The sequence below is a fragment of the Lepisma saccharinum genome, chromosome 2, assembly GCF_977018435.1.
Source record: "Lepisma saccharinum chromosome 2, izLepSacc3.1, whole genome shotgun sequence".
In the NCBI taxonomy this organism is placed as follows: domain Eukaryota; kingdom Metazoa; phylum Arthropoda; class Insecta; order Zygentoma; family Lepismatidae; genus Lepisma; species Lepisma saccharinum.
Window position 1 is genome coordinate 47,896,415 of NC_139230.1, and position 13,910 is coordinate 47,910,324.

A 13,910-nucleotide genomic window follows, 5' to 3' on the forward strand; every position below is an offset into this window, starting at 1 on the left:
GTATCTTTATGTGGAGGTGAAACGCCTGGGAATTTCTGTACAAATTGCCTACACACGTCTCGACACGAGTCTGTTTTCACGTAAGTGTCATACATAAAAATTCTTTGTTCTAACGTGAACCTTGCGGCTGGCATTCCAATCGTCTGACTGACACAACACACATACACACTGCAATAACACAAACAAGTAACGGCAAGTAACCAAGAATAACACTCTTACGCACAGTACGAAATTAACACGCTCTTGGTTTACATCTGCCTGCCACTATATTCACAGCTCTGTAGTCGCGAAGGAACAAAAAACTTGAGCTAGGAGATTTCGGATTGCAAGGAAGCTCACGAACACCATTAGCTTTTAACGGTTCGTCTGCAGCGTAATCTTGATACAGTGTTGCACATTCGAAACCTCCAAACGATCCCCATCGACACAAAACTCTTTCAAGGATATAAACTTAAGCAGGACGTTACTGGTCAAAACTATGATTAAAATGTTTTACAGAGTATTATCTGTGGCTCTTAATATAATTTCTAAAGCGTATTTATTTGTGTATATAAGGGTGGAACTTGGAAGAATTACAGAAGAACTTTTTCGTTACCCCCACACCCCCTATACGCCTTCATGGCGTGGTGCTATGCACAGGGGAACACTTTACTTTACTTTTTACTTTTGCGTGTTATAACACAGGTTAGTGCTCGTTTTGCAAGATGTCCACAAAAATAAGCGGGCATTACAGGCCTCAAATGTCGGCATCTCCGTCAGCGCCGCCCGCCACGTTTCTCCCGATCTCTCGGCTGCAGATCGAAATGGACGCACTGTATATGCCTCCACCGGGTACGTAAACTATTTGAATTTCTAAAATATTTTAAAGATTAAAATATTATTCACGCTTAACACAACGCCAAACTAATGTTCAAAGAAAAAGGAATACAGTGGTCATCTTGTATATAAACACATGCTCATAAAGCATATTATAAAACATTTGAAATTGATCTAAATGTAAAGAGAATGACAGATACACTACTGAAAACAAACTCATATTTAGGTGAAGTCGATGGATCAAAGGAAGCAAATGCACGCCTTATGATTTTAGAACGTCAATCATTGCAGAAAAATAAGCTGATGGCATTGCGTTTGATGGTTTCCATTGAAGATCAAAATCCCCATTTCCTTAAATTTCATACGGTTCCCTGGGTAGGCCTTTAAATATTTTCGACTTTCTTAATATTTCTAATGCAGTCACTACATGCGACTTTCAATAAGACGTAATACTTATGGTAGGTCACAAGGGGCCCCTTACACTGAATTTATGACTCTTCACTCTCCACAGCTTGAAATGAGTTCTGGATGCAGCCTAACTTGGTAAACGACCAGTAGGGTCCTCACTTCAGCAAAAGGAGCGAAGGAGAAAAAAGCATCGTTAAGCTTTGAAGACTGAGAGAACTGTCGTTAGCGTCACGAATGATAGATTACATCCAAGTTTGTAGTTTGCTTGCGGAAGAAATGCGAAATTGTGTACGCTTCATTACTGTTTTTGAAAGTGCATTTTGTTGTTAAACAAATCTTAATATTTCATCCCAAGAAGGGCGTTAGGTTTTGTTTTCGTATTGTGCATGTTCTCAGTTTGTGCCTTGTGTCAAAAATAACTCCTCATTTACATTATTTTACGGAGACAAAATTAGTGAGAATGTTACATGCAAGCGAAATAATAGATGGAGTAGTTTCATATTTATCTTCTCTCCAGAAGACTCCCTTTGTTATGAGGGTAAAGTTAATTTTAACCTCCCAAGACTCTGATACGTGGCACTGCAAAGTATGAGTTTTGTATTTAAAAGTATTTCGAGACTAGTTAAATTTAATCGGTAATACGATATTTTATTCTATCTTTAAACCTTTTCTATTTTACAATGGTGTATTAATTCGGCTATTAAAGGATTTTCATTTTGGCTGAATAGCTTGGAATGTATACTTCTTGACTGTGGTTTAAGGATTATTTTAAGGCGTTAGAATATAATTTAGGGTAAATTATTTGTAATGTGTCTTGTAGTTATGTTAGTAATCTGTTGGAAGAAATAATCGCACAGCACCAGACAACTCTGGTTCTCGTTTTCGGATCCAGAGAGGGAAAACGTTACAAGCAATAGTAAGAGGAGAAACATAGTTCGGTCATAATTGAGTTATTTGGATTGCTTGGTATTAGGACTTGTTTTCACGTTTAAATTTCTCCTTTTCAAGGTGAGAAATTCGTGTATGTTTCACATTTATTTTTTATATATGCATTCTGGTCAAAGATCCATCATACTTTCCGAGCAAAAATGTCCAATCTGAATAATTGCTTTATGATGATCGTACAGTACCAGGCAACGAATAGTAATCCAGTTACGAGAAATAAAGTAATCATCTATGATATTTCTCGTTTCATGTAAAACAGCTGTGGTAAAGTAAATACCAAGACAGAAAAATATGCTGAGAACAATATCACTGAAGTAATATCTGGGTTACAGTATGTTAAAACTTAAGAGAATAGGCGAGGATGTGTATCTAACACTGTAAATGGAAAATACAAAGATGTAGAATGTATTTGAGGAAGCAAGTGCTAAAGAGGACTGGGTCTTCTTCAACACAACATGTACAATACGAGAAAATATAAAAATCTTGACTTCATACTGTCGTCGTTTGAAACCTGTGACGTCACGCCCTCTTTGAATCTGCTTCAGTCGGACCACGAGTCGCTGTGCGCTACCTTCAAAATCCCTGCGAAAGCGGGAGGCTCTCCTTCTGCAGCCCCCCCAGGCATAAGATTCCGCTGTGGAAGAAAACGCCGTGGAACGCCGTCCGTCGATCCATTGACCTATTCAATTGGAACCTGCTTTCCGAAGGGATCGTGACCGAGGCTGTCCTAATTCAGGACTATGTGCCACATAAAACAATGAAAAGTAAAAAGTTTCCCCTGTGGTTCGATAAGGAGTTACAGCATTTGTTGCACAAATAAAAGAGAGCATGGCAGCTGTGGAAAAGTTTCCAAAATCCCCACACACACAACACTTTCAAAGCACTTCGTAAGCATAGTAAAGACCTTACGAAACAGAAATACACAGAATATGTAAACACAGTCACAAATGAACTCCTTACTAATCCGAAGAGATTCTGGACATTGATAAATTCACGGAGACAAACCAAACGCATCCCTTTGGAAGTAACACACAATGGCATTTCAGCTGTTGGCAATGATAGAGCTGAAATATTCAATCAAACATTTCAAAATAATTTTGTTTCAAATGACGTTTTAGATCACCCACCTATCAAATCTATCTGCTCTCACTCTCTTTCTACCGTCTTTACAGAGCCAGATGAAGTATTGCACTTCCTTACCTCCCTTTCTTCTCACCGAGCATCTGGATCACATATCAACCATCACAAAAAAGGCAATGCGTATGCTAGGCTTACTTTACAGATTCACCGAAATCCATAACCCGAAAGCACTTTCCATTTACTTCAAAACATTTGTGTCCCTCATTCTAGAATACTGTTCACCCATCTGGAACATGGCTGCCCCTTCTCATACCTCCAAGATCGACAATGTTCTCAGCTTTTTCCTCTCCATCGTTCGATATAGAGTGCCGGCCCTGAGATACCTACCTAAGAGAGATCTGCTTGTAAACTTAAACATAAATACTCCAGAATCACGTAGATACGTTGCAGATATGAAATTATTACATAAAATCATTAATGGAAACCTAAGATGCACCATCCCACTCCACGAACTCTCCCCCAGAGTGCCTAGACACAAAACACGGAGCAAGGAAACTTTCCACACTGCAACTCCAAGACTCTCACTCATTCAACGTTCACTATTTCATAGGGTACCAAATCAGTTCAATGTCATCTCAAACCAAACCGATATATTCAGTTCATATCCATCTTTTATCACCAACATAGAAAAAATTGTATGTAAGTAATGCTTTTGTGAAACACATCTGTTTACCTTGGAACTGTCTTGACTTGTTTATGTTTATATTTATATTTTGTTTATTTTATTTTATGTTGTTTTGTGTGTTTATTTTAACACTAGTGTACTGTTTTACTGTTGTTTCCTTCCGGTTTAAAATGGCTTCTGCTGTACTGGAAATTTCAATAAATAAATAAATAAATAAATATCAAATATTGGAAAATTTTTCTCGTGCTCAAGTAGAAAAGATTTTTCAAATTAGCATTTGCTTCCCCACACCTTCATTGCGACTTCATGTAACACCATTCCCAAATAATTCTTTGCGATTCCATTCACTACACGAAACATCTAAACCTACACTTCATTATTCCGACAAGCTTCGTCAAAAAAGTTGGAGATTTCATCGTTTCTAGAATTCAAAGTGCTCAATACTGTAGCGGTGTTGAAGTCAACACCCTGGAGGGAGTCGTCAGCTATGGAATATCACGTGGATCATATTTTGGAGCTCTTCTTCTTGCCTTATTTTTTGAGATCTTGTCGCTTGAAATTTCCAAGAAGCCCTTTACAGATTTAAGCCTACCCCTTTCTATTGTCATTTCCCTTTCTTTCTTTCTTATTTATCGTTTTCAAGTTTATCTTTCATTGGAGTATTGGTTAAATTTTCAGAATGTTTCTTCTCTCTTCTTCTCTTCCTATTGGCGTCTTTCGTGGGTTTGAGTGATTTTCTCCCAGAAGGAGTCAATTCAAGGGATCTTAGATATTATATTATTGAAACTGCTTTTGAAGTTGATAACACCGAAATTGGGTATGCTATGTTTTACGAAGATTATTTTATTGCTTCTGTTGTTGCCTTTCCACATCTTGTTTAAAGGTAAAGTCTGTTGAAAAGATTCGTGACATTTCCTCTTCTACAAGAAGGTATCTATGAAATTTGCTGGAGCGAAATCTTCATCACTAAGTTTGTCGCGGTTCCATAACCACACAATCTTCTTCATTGTGACCATCTTCATCTTCATGTATAACTCACACGGCGTCTTCAGTTCTGTATTTACTGAGTAACATTCAGCTATTTACAATATTTCCGTGGTGAAGATACATACCATTACCCCACGACCACATTCGAAATATAATGAAAGTAGTAATAAGAAAAACAGACGATACTACAATAAATAATGAATTATTATTTTGGTTCAATGACTTGCATTTCGTAGTTTCTACATATAGCTAAAAATTAATAACAATACAATTCAAGATTCAGACCCAGTAGCTTTTTTCTTAACACACAAAATTGTAGTAAAACCGCATAAAACGTAAAGCAAGAGAGAGTGATCCAAATGACTAAACAGAAAGTTGACACCGACGGACTCACGTTGCCACTTCCTAAGGAAGGTAATGGTACCTACCATGGTCCAGTACACTCTCTCTCTCTCTCTCTGGAAACTGTGCACCAAATTCGCAGATAACGGTAGAGAAGGGAGAAAGCGATTGGGCGGAGAGACGCAGTACGCGCTGCTGCAAACGGTTGGTAGCTGCAGCCGCTTTTTTCCTTCCATGCACTCACTTCCCCCTTCACACATTAATTAGTCGAGCTCTCTCGAGTCCTACTTGTGCAGAGATTTTTTTTTTTGTTCGCTTGTTCCAGAGATTTCCCGGGACAGAATGTAGTTTCCGAGGAAACTCAGATTTTGTGGTGCGCGCTGTTACCTGCCCCGCACAATTCCCCAGCCTTCCACTACAGAGATACACAGTCCCGAAAACAAGTCCTATTTCCTCTAACGATTTTTTAATTATAGGGGCTCCCCGATGGCGCAGTGGTAACGTCGTCGCCTTGTAATCAAAGGGTCCCGGGTTCGGTACCCGGTGGAGGCACATAGTGGTTCTTCATATCCTCTACACGCTGTGGAAGTTCGTTAGTGTTGTATTGACACACCCTGTATATATTGTTACTGAGGATATATCAAACAGCATGTATAATAGTGTTCTACACATCGGTTCGGAACCTCCGCAATTGTTTATTTTCCTAATACGCAAATTGTATGCTTAGTAATTCGGCTCTCCTATATTTATTTTCCTCCTCAGAATGTGAATTTTCAAGATGTATTAGTTCACACAGTCTATTTTCTTTTCCATTATGATATATTGAGAAACATACACCCACTATTCACTAATATCTGATGAAGAGTATGTGTTATATGTATGCGCACACTTGGATAGATACACCCCGCCCCCTCTCTCTCTCCCTCTCTCTCTCTCTCTCTCTCTCTCTCTCTCTCTCTCTCTACCCCCCCCCTCCCGCACATGGAACGACTGATTTAAATGTGATAGAGAGGTGGAGAATTCAATTCCAATATAATGACGATCTAGTTGTTATGCATATATATTATGTATTTTGGAAGATTATGATATGATGATGCCTAATAGGTCATACCTAACATGTATATTTGTGAATGACCTACACAAGAAATAATACCATGAGATATTTTAAAGAATGTATAATAAAGGAGAATGGTAGTTAGTTGGACAGTTTACATCATAAAAAGTGATTGCAAGTCAACAGTAGAAAATGACAGCTCTTGGTATCCGAGAATTTTAACATCTAGATCTACAATTCCACTCTGAATATTCAAATCTCGCCCAGTCTGTCTCTTCTCTTATCTGTGTTATTTAGTAATCATTCATTTTTGACGGTTTAACTTCAAACAAATGAAAAACAACTCATATTAAATATTCAAGTACAAATTGATTCAGAATTGCCTTTCTCAGTACTGTTTCATTTGTCGGAACAACTGGGATAGGCAGATACATTAAATGTTGAATGTAAATCTAAAATTTATATAAATTCTAGAAGCATTAATAAAAATGTATAATTTTCTTTCTCTTTTTAGGTAAGTACAATAGTCACTTCGTGCTGCTTAACCTTTCTCATGTCAGAAATGCGATACGTATTTACCTTCATTAAGGTAAGTTAACTGAAATAAATTTAATTCTATATCATCCAACAAGTTACTCCATTTTCATGCAGTACGTAATATACTTTCATTACTTGGTGCACAATTTTGGAGTGTTCAACTACAATTCGGCAGTTATAATTGTTGTTGCCTTTAATTACTGGAGGACACCAGAGGTTAAATCAAACTTGTTTATTAAAATGCGTTACCCTAATAAATTGTCATCGACGTATTATGATCTTTATAAAATAACTCTTCGTACTCTCCGATGGCGTAGTGATAACGCTATTTTCTTGTAATCAGCGGATACTGAATTCGATCCTCAGTGGGGGCACATTTCACAGTGGTTCAAATACAACTGTAGGTCCAGTCACGATTATTATATCTGAGCATAAAGTGAACTTAAAACAAACTATGACAATTACTCTTCCGTTTCAGAAATTACGTCCCAAACTATTGTTCCAGTTTCCTCAAGTATATTTCGGCAATGTATACTTATTTTAAGAGTTTTATCTGTAGATCACTTTAGTTTATTGTTGGTTTTAGTTCTTAAAATCTAATGAAATATACCCTATTCTTCAATTTATGTAGCTTGCTTGTCTTGAAATTTAATGATTGAATTTTGTCATTAAAAAGTACACGAGTATCCTGGAAAACAGCTAACAAATGACTTTTATTCAGCCCAAAAATATATATTTTACTATTCAGCCTATGACACGTAATAGCATGTAAAGGGAAAGTTAGATATAACACACACAAGATAAATTACATCTCAAATGAACCTTTTGGTAAAGTAAAGTAAAAGTAAAGTACAGTAAACTTATGTTACTTTTTGTAGCGATGTTGGTATTTTTGTTTTTCTACAACAAGTACTATCACATAGTAGTATCAAGTAGTACAGGGTGACCCAAACAATACTATCTTAAACGAAATGTAGAGTGTTACTTGGTTTGGGCAAGTACATCTGTAGCTTGCATGTTAATATGTTGATAAACTCAGTCAAAAGTGTGTCTCACAGTCCACTGCCTATAGCAGATGTTGTAAATGTCCTCCCCTCGCCTGGAGTCTCATATGCCACACAATCCAGTGCCTAAAGAAACGCCTTCATATCTACTAAGTTTGCACATTCAGAGCATGTTTATTGATTAGTACTCCTAGAACATGTTGCAGCTTCGAAACTTGTGTCATAAACGTAGATATAACTTGTTTAGCGCGTTATCTGTAGTTCGTATTCCCCTTATGCTAATTTCTGTCAACCATTTATCACAGAAATCACCATGATCTTGCGTTTGTGTGAACACCGACGTTAGAAGATAAATGGGGTGTCCGTCGCATCGCAGCAACCCGTCATCAGCAATTTCATGGCGCATGTCATGCCTGCTGTACCACGTTGAGCATCTAGTACTTTAAGTTAAGCAACAGCTGACTTCCAGACTTCCCTGTAGACACCAGTCGAGGTCGGTTCTCCTGGAAACGGTTGATCTGATCAGATTCAAGGGCCTGGGAACCGCTCCAGCAAAACACTCGGAGAACTGGGAAGGATTTGAAAGACGACGAGGTAGTGCCCATCGATTCGGAATAAGGATGAAGTAGTAGGATGGCTGACCCTAGGTAATTGAAATCGAAAGTAATTTTTCTCTCTTCTCTTCGGAGTTCTGTATTCGGTAACGCTGAATTTTTTATTCTCGGGAAGTTTAGGAGGAAATTTATGTGGAAATGTATAAAAAAAACTTGGCCATTTCTGTTCCGTGTCTGATTTAGTGTGGCTTGTTAGGCTCGGTTCTCTTTCTTCGCGGTTGAAAGAACATTTCAACGTACGTCGGGTTTTGTAATCTTTATTGACGGTAGTAGGGTGCAGGCTTTCAGCAAACTAACTTCCTCTAACTGTTTTACGTGAAAAACACAAAAGCGATAATATTAATACTTTCAAATGATCAGCGTTGTTTCTGTATAATCCGTAAGCAAATCCGTGCATACTTTCTCTTTGCTATAAATTAAAACCAGCCTTTTTAGAACAATCGCGGAAAAAGCTTAACTATTTTTAGATTACTGAGGATCTTTAACGTTTAACTTATAATTCCTGCTTTTGTATGAAATATTACTTGATTTAAGGATATATTTTCAGAAACTGAAGTGTTTCAGTACGCTATTCGTTAAAAAAAGAATAATTAATTTTTTCGCGTAGTGTCAAGTAGAGTTTTCCTTTCTTTTTTAGCTACATACGTACTTCATTGATTGATTGATTGATTGATTTGGTGTTTTAAGTCCACTTTATGCACAGTAAGGCTAATCGGGACTGGATCTACAGTTTAAAGTGGGATCCGAACCACTATGTGCCTCCACCGGGAATCGAACCCGGGACATCTTGATTACAAGGCGATGACGCTACCACTGCGCCATCAGGGAGGTTCATCATTCATTGAAACTTGCAGTAAGCCTACAATATATCTTCTAAAGTAACGTTCAAGAAAGATGATTGGCAAATGAGAAAATTAATATATTTAATTTTGAATTTGAAAATTTGAAATAGGTTCAAGAAGAACGAACTTTTAAATTTCACTGTGCCGGAGCGCACACACACCTATCCACATAGGGCCTCTCCAATGGCGTAATGTTAACTTTGTCGCATTGTATTAAAGGAGGTCTGGGTTCCATCCCGGTGGTTCGGATCTTACTTTAAACCGTAGGTCCAGTCCCGATTAGCCTGCCTGTGCACAAAGTTGGCAAATTAAACAATGAACATGTGCACAAATTCACATATGAGACTTCGTGTGGTAGCACATGTGTCGAAAGAGGCATAATGTAACCTGATAGACAATATTTGTTTGAGCGAAGAGTTAGTTAAATCGGAAAACACGTATAATTTAAATTTTTGTTGAAAAGCTCCATCATTGAGAGGGTATATAATTTGGTAACACATATGCCAATTAAAATTTAAGTATGCGTTGTTTCATGTGGACGATCCTGCTATAATTTATTACTTGAATTGAAAATGGTCGGCTCATGAACGAGAAATTTGAACCATGCCTGGCGAAATCTCGTTTGTGGTGACGTAATTTTGGCTCGTTCCGCGAGAAGTAAACGTTCACGTGCTTGTGTATTTGGGAAGCATCCGCCAGAGACAGATGATAGGCGGGTGTTTTCCTTGGCAAGCAATTCTTAGCATCGTGGAAATTTTGTCCCACTCAAGCAAAGAGCTGGGTATGTCGAACAGTGATCACTGATGAATCCCATTTCCTGGAGAAAATTGTAAACGACATGCTGAGGTATTAGAGAGCTTAGCGGGGGTCTCCCATAAAATTGTCACTAAGCAGTGATTCATGATGGCTGGAATGTTGGAATCTACTCAGGAGGAGTCTTCAGTAAACTAACTCTGATTAAGATTTCTCTTGTACTGATGCGACAAATATTATGAAGTTGTGCAGATGTTTTAACTTGTACTTAGTAATCGGAGACCCGGGTTCGATGGTTCGATTCCCAGGAAACTCATAGAACAAACTGTAGAAGATATTACTCTGCACTTTATAACGTAGACTTCGTTCTGTTACATTGTCTTAACATTTTGCTTTCTACATTTCCCTTACATTGTCATTCTACAAGGAAATGTTAATCTTTTATAAGTTTTTAGACCATAAATGAGTAAGTAAGAGCATCTACGTTGGTAACAGGATGCAAATTAAATCTAAGTCTAAGTATTCCTAGCAACAAAGTTAAGAATTTTTATCTCTGTCATAACAATAAAATAATCAAATTTTTATGACAAATTTTTGCATTAGATTTCCAATGGCAACGCAGTTAAGCCTTGCTTTCATATTACAAAAACACAAAATCCCCTGACCAAGGTAGTTTTATTTACGTAAAAGAAACTCTGCGCACACAACGTTTCGACTCTGTATCAGGGTCTTCTTCAGACTGACAAACATTTTTTCCCCCTAAAATTTGTTTCTTAGTCTGAAGATGACCCTGATACAGGGTCGAAACGTTACGTGTATATTGTTTATTTTTTTTAACGTATATAAAATTGCCTTAGTCAGAGGATTTAGTGTTTTTGCAGATTTCCAAATTTTCTTGTTAAGGAAGTAAGTACAGTTTCATGCTCACAAAAGTTAAACTGGATTATCAGTATGTATCCAGCTTGTTACCAAAAATATATCAAAATATTTTAAGTGAAACGCAAATAAAATTAATGCTAGAAGTGCATTAACAGTGAAAATCTACACTATTGTAAGGATTCTGATTCACACGGTAAGTTCATACAATAGAAGAATAAGTGCGTGAGCCCTTTTTTGGAAGATTGTTTGTATATCCACCAAATGTAAATTTAATTTAAATAATATTTCCATAAAATAACAATAAATTGGCGGTAAAATGAAAAAAACGAATATACGAGAAAAAATTTAAAATTCAGGCTAAGATAAATGAAAGAATGGATAATTTATTTCGTAGTTTATATTACTTTAATGTTTTCTTCTACTTATTACTGATAATAGTAATGTGTATCTATCACCCACAAAAGAGCCTGTCTTTCCTTAAAGATGTATGCATTTTTTGTGCACAAGTTGAATCTAATCATGGATGACTCTACTGTACCATCGCACACTGCTCCGATTTAACTGGCAAACTATCTAGTCCTCTTCAAGAAAATGGACTTTCAAGGCTGAAATGCACCATAATATCGTTGTAAAACATGAAGAATCAGTGCAAACTTATAGGCTATGTGCACAAAGTAAATAACACATTGGCACTAAGTTGAATGTTTTTACTATAAATCATCCTTATATTCCTCTTGAAACTGAAGTTACTGGGGTTGTATTTAATAACAACTAGCAAATTCTACTTTTTCCATTTTTTCTTAGTTTTCGCAATTTCAATTTTTCAATTTTCTCTCGAATCGTTTTTGAAGATTCCCACACTGCCATTCGTCTGATGCGCAACATGTTTATCTTAAAGCTGTAGAATGCTGTTTTGTAAAAGAAATTGGAAATCGAAAATAGGAACTTGAATTTTAGTATTTTCTAAAATTTAAAGTTATAAATAGATTGATTAAGATTTATTACGCTTTTGGGGCTTATGTTTTTTTTTACCATAAGAACGCATAATGCAAAGTGACGGGACCAGAACAGAATAATGAGAAGGCAGAACGGGGTGGGAATATATTCTGGGAAGAGAGTCATGTCTGGTATTCAGATAAATTCATATCTGGCTTAATAGCGCATTTATTTGCCTAATTGTTCTTGTTTGCCGGGAGCGGCATGCCGACCGTGGAAGGGGGAGGGGGCGTTCGCCTTCTTGTCCCTCTTCTGGTGCCGTCATTGGTACGTGTTGTGTTAAATCTGAGACTTATTTGCCAACCGTGGTGAAGTGGTCATGCATGTACCCTGGTATGTACGATTGTTTGTCTCATGACCCTTTTTCATCAATTTATCTTTCATCCTCATCGTGGTGATTAATACAAGTGTAAGGAAACTCTTGTAAAATAACCAAAAATAGAACATAAGCCTAATTTCCAAGTACGTAATCAAGAAATCTTTCACTTAGATCAATTGATCCGTGATTATACCAGAATAAAAATATGAAAACTAAATCAAACAATTAATACCGTTAAAGCCTTAACTAGGGTTCGAATCAGGGACATCTAGTTTCGTAGCGCGTTTCGCTACCACTCAAAGGAGATCAGCTATTACCGATTGAGAACCAAAAAATTGAGTGTGTTATGTTTTAAGTCCACTTTTATGCACAGATAATCTAATTAGGACTAGACCTCCAGTTTAACTGAGATCCGAGCCACTCTGTGGCTTCATCGTGTATCGAACCCGGGACATCTTGATTACAAGGCTACGACGTTACCACTACGCCATCGGGGGGGGGGGGCGTGAACCAAAGGACTATACATGTTTAAATAGCTTGTTAGAAGAACAGTACATAGATTTACCTACACTATTTAAAGGACAGTATATAATATCGTAGATTGAGAACAGTTTACATTAACGAAGGAAAATATTGTTTTCGGTTATCACCTATTCCTACCTCCCCTTCTACCACCGGTTAAAACGTTCCATAGCCCATAGATTATGATGTCCGACGCTGATTTCTCTGCCATATTTCAACAAAACCTTATTCATATTACGGAACGTAAAACAATAAACAAGATGTGCTAAATGCGACCAAGTTCCTGCAAAAAGCTATTCATCCGAGCTTGGCAGGCTCCTGTCAAAAGCGATTCGTTCCCTTTTGGTAGTACACAAGTTGAAGATGTAGTGACGCACGATGAGCCCCACCCACCGTTATATTTGGGCGTCGGAAACATAAATATTCGCTTTTTATGCCCCCATCGTCCGCTGGAAAGGCTTGTAAACTTTGAGCTTGGAGTGTTGAAGCGGGAGATGGGTGCGGAGGGGAGGGGGTATCCTTCCACCCCCACGGCTAAGTGACGTCAGGAATGGGTACCTCTGCTGCCTTCAATCTGACTTCACATTCCTTTGCCGTCGGGTCGAAACTGTGATTTGCCAAAATTACTCGCTTAATTACAAGCTCGGCCATGAAAGGGGGGACGGAGTCGCACGCGTTAGTGATAAATTATTTAATTCTTATTATATTGCTTGTTATCCTGTACCTGGTGTGGTTGACATTTTAGACGGATGTGGAAGTCGCGGTTGTGCCCACGCCCTCGGGGGCTAACCAATGCGTGTCTCATATGTGGTAAGTGTATTTTTTTATAATTGTTGCCTGAATTACTCACTAACCTCCTTCAGCTTCTATATTATTCGTGATACACTGATTATTTGCACTCAAAGAATCCCTTAACCCTGTCAGGCCCACCATCTCTTTTTTTTTTTTCGATTTTTTCAACTGTGAACATTTTTATAAAATAATAGAAAAGAAATACATTGTTCCCTAGGGTGTTACTAATGTTTTTGTATTACATAAACATAAAAGTAATGTATACAGGAGGCTAAATTCACTTGGTGGACGCATCTGCCAATCCCTTTGGATGCATGTTCTTCATGGCGCTCCTG

General features: G+C 37.6%; 1 protein-coding gene across 3 annotated transcripts in view; it reads left to right on the forward strand.

Moving 5' to 3' along the window:
• Positions 1-13,910, forward strand: part of LOC145984022 (ligand of Numb protein X 2-like) — an 881,878-nt gene that overhangs the window by 67,998 nt on the left and 799,970 nt on the right. For 2 of the 3 annotated variants that reach the window (XM_083117333.1, XM_083117336.1), the window contains exon 1: positions 13,362-13,593. The exons of the other annotated variant lie outside the window; for it this stretch is intronic. The gene's annotated coding sequence lies outside the window, so the exon portion shown is untranslated. Of the gene's footprint in view, positions 1-13,361; positions 13,594-13,910 lie in introns of those variants that run through there. 3 annotated transcript variants of the gene reach the window in all.